Raw genomic sequence first — 3,879 nt, 5'->3', positions numbered from 1 at the left:
CTCCTCCGCCATTTGATTCCGAACGTCACCTACGGTGATAGTTTATGCTAGTGACTGGGCAGTCTCAGCAGCCTTGGAACAATAACATGAGAGGATCTGCCATTCCAGACACCTTCGTCAGCCGTACGCTAAAGCCAAATGAACTGAATTACGGAGCGGTGGAGAAGGGAGATACTCGCGCTCCTGCGCGTGTTGGATCTCAATTACAACCTGCTGGTGGGAAGGTCCATCCGAATCCTGACTCGACACTCCATGCTCGCCTGGCTGTTCAAGTCGGCCGGTCTACAAGGACGGTTGGGACAATGAGCAGATTTACTCTCACCTTGGACACTGGAGATCGTAAAACGTTCGAAAGGAGAAGACGACATCCTGGGAGTTTTGCCGCGCGCATCACGACCAGAGCCAAGATGGACGAAGCACTGACTAAGATCGCTCCTAAGAAAGAGCCCAAACGCCGGATCCCGATCCCGATCCCAACGGTACAAGTGGATGAAGATCTGTTTGTCCTGCGTTTCGATGGATCCGCTCGCGTACGACGCGGAGGGGGAGCATAGAGCGCAATATTGTGGAGACTACCCGGCTGGGAAGTTGTACGGGCCAGATCCACTTACGCGGAGGGCCTCACCGTCAATAAAGCGGAGAATAACGGACTCCTGCTGGGTTTGGATCTACTAAAGGGACAGGATCCGAAAAGGCTGGTGGTTTGTGGAGATTCAAATTTGGTGATCAGACAGCTGCGAGGTGAGATTGACTGCAAGGCCCCGGCCCTAACGCTGTTAGCAGAAGGTGATGGTCCACCTGCGTGGTTGGATGGATCACGAGTTGGTACATGTCAAGCGAGATTGGAATGCCAGTGCAGATAGTTTGGCCAGTGCCGCTTTACGGAATCAATGTGGTGTCGAGGTGGAGAGAGAGGCCGAGCGTCAGGATCTCGTCACGTTAAACCGACTAGACGAAGTGGTGGTGGTCGGATCCGTAAAAAGGAAAGTCCAGTTAATGGCTGTCACTAGATCCAGAGGAAGGGTTGGATCCAGCACCCAGATTCTCGATGAAGCATTTGTGAAGGGAGTCCGTATTGAGCGGACTCATAAAGCACAGAACGAAGAAGTGTGGATCTTGGGACTAAAAAAGTATCTGATGGGGGATGTACGAGACCTGAGTCGGGAGGATACCAAATCCTAGAGTATTATCGCCACGGATTATGCAGTGGATCTGAATGATTTGCTCTTCTATTGTCCCCCTACGAAACGAGTCAGCGGGGATCGAGACGGATTGATGAAATTGGTGATGCCGGAAACCTTGCAACAGGATGCCATACATCACTATCACGCTAGCTTAGAAGGTGGGCATCAGGGAGTCGGTCGGACCTACCAATGGATCGGAGAATGTTTCCACTGGAGGAGACTATTCAGGAGTGTACAACGATACGTCGGTGAATGCGTGGATTGTGAGACAGGCAAGTGCAGACCCCCAATCGAAGGATGGTCTCGAGGGAACGGCCAGGCGACTTATCCGTTCCAAATCATAGCAATGGATCACATCCCAACGCTGCCCAAGTGATTCAAAAGAAACACCGAGTTGTTGATCGGGGTGGATATAACTACCGGATACGTGATAGCCAAAGCTAGTGCGTCTAGAACTGCGCAAACCATTGCCGAATCGTACGAGGAGTGCGTTTTCCGAAGATTTGGGGCTAGTGAGATGATTAGACATGATCGGGAGACAGGCTTTATGTCTGATTTCTTTCGAGCCTTCAACCGGATCCTGAGGCAGAGACAGCGGGCAACCATGGTATATCGTCCCCAAGCTAACGGATCGGCCGAGCGCATGGTGCAGACGATCACGAGGGCACTCAAGATGTATGTCCAGGATTTGGATCAGAGGGATTAGGATGAGTACGCAGAACGACTCACCTTCGCGATGAGCACCGCCCAAGACAGGATCCGGGGTGACACCCCATTTTACTTGGTGCATGGGTGGGATCCTAAATCCACCCTAGAAGCGGCCATATCGGTGTGTAGCACCAAGAAGAGGAACCGAGATCCAAGCCGATGGCGATACCAAGTCCAGAAATACTACCGGCAAGCCAGATCCTAAGTGAACGAACGGTTGCGAAGTGCGCTACAGGATCGAGCGGATCGACACAACGAAGACGTCCGTCCACATCAAATCCAAGTGGGATCGCAGGTGTGGCTTTATTTAGATCGGGTGAAGAAAGGATACGCCCGCAAATTAGCCCATCTATGGCATGGACCGCTCCGAGTAAGTAAGAAGATAGGGGAACACGCCGTGAAGTTGGAAACGGCAGGTACCGAATATCGCTTGTTCCCCGTGGTACATGTATCCAAGCTGAAGCTGGACAGGATATCCAGACCGGCCGCAAACCCGTCTTTCGGTGGATGAATCCGACCAGGTGGATTTCGACGAAGTCCTCCTACCGGAGGATAGTTGGAATGTGGATCTCGAAGCTGATGAGTTCGAAGTCGAGAGGATCACCGACATGAGGTCAGGGAGCGAACCGGATATAGACGAATTTACCGCGAATTTCTGGTGTATTGGCGTGGATATGACGAACCCAGTTGGGTAGACGAGGCAGATCGGAACTGTGGAGCATTACGCTATAATTTCTTGCGGGAGCGTACGAATCGGAACCGATTTGGCGTGATGCAGTCTCATGAAGATGAGTAGGGAGAGGGTCCATGGGTGTGAATCCGTCATATCGATTGGAAAATGAAGAAAGATCCACAGGAAGAGTGCGGGCCAGGAGGAGGAGGATCCCTGATGTGAGCTGGTCATATTAGAGAAAACGAGAAGGAGAATCTACAGGAAGGGTGTGGGGTAGGAGGAAAAGGTGAATGTGTTATGCATGAAGAGTGACGTTTTCACGTGCAAAGAGTCCCGAGCCAAACGCGAGTTTGTCAAGGGCTCAGACCATACTGGTCTAATTGAGACTCGGCCGTAAGAGGTAGATCCGGCTCAAATCCAAGCGCGGATCCAACCCGGATCCAGAAATTGATACGGATCCAGGTGTACGCTGAAAAGGTGGATCCAGAAATTGGTACGGATCCAGGTGTACGCTGAAAGGGTGGATCCAGCCCGGATCCAGGTGTACGATGAAAGGGTGGATGCAGCCCAGATCCAGGTGTACGTCGGAAGGCTCTGACATAGCTCCTCAATCAACAAGAGAATGTTAAGAGAAGACATATTTGCAAAGTAACGAAGAATGGATTAGGATAGCTTATGCAAAATTGCTAATTCAACCCAGCTTCTAGCCGCTAATTACTACTACGAAGCGGATCCACGAAGACTGGAACTGGGGGCGCAGCGTGAAAGAGCGGTAGGGATCAGGTGGTCTTGGGCTGAACATTAAAGAACTTGCCCGCCAGACGCTGGATCCGGGGTCCTGGATGTTGGCTGGGGTCCCCCCGAAATTGGATGCGCCAAGGTTCGGATTCGTCAAGCTCTTGCAACGCCTCCAGCAGGTTCGTGGGTTCTGGGCGGTGGAGGTTGGGATCCTCCAATTTGGCTTGACGGGATACAGATCCCGGAAACCATGTTACCTTATCCCCGCGTCGGGGAAGGTGCAAGAAGGATGGATCCAATAAAACATCCACGTCACACCAACCATCCTGGATCGCCAACACGGGAATCACGAAAGCTTTCTTCCAAGCTCGACCGGCATGGCTACGTCTGTTACCACGCTGCTTGTTGAAGTTGAACAACCAGGTCGGACCCCGCAGTTGATTGCGAGAGATAGGGAATCGGTGAGTGCCTTCCCATATGGCAGCCCGGTGCTTGGAAACGAAATTCCGGAACGCACGAACGAACAACCCGAGACGCCCGCGCACGTCACTTCGGAAGCTAACCGGATCGAATCAC

This window comes from Phytophthora infestans, genomic scaffold, assembly GCF_000142945.1.
Source record: "Phytophthora infestans T30-4 supercont1.4 genomic scaffold, whole genome shotgun sequence".
Classification (NCBI taxonomy): Eukaryota; Oomycota; class Peronosporomycetes; order Peronosporales; family Peronosporaceae; genus Phytophthora; species Phytophthora infestans.
This window is presented reverse-complemented; position numbering follows the sequence as displayed.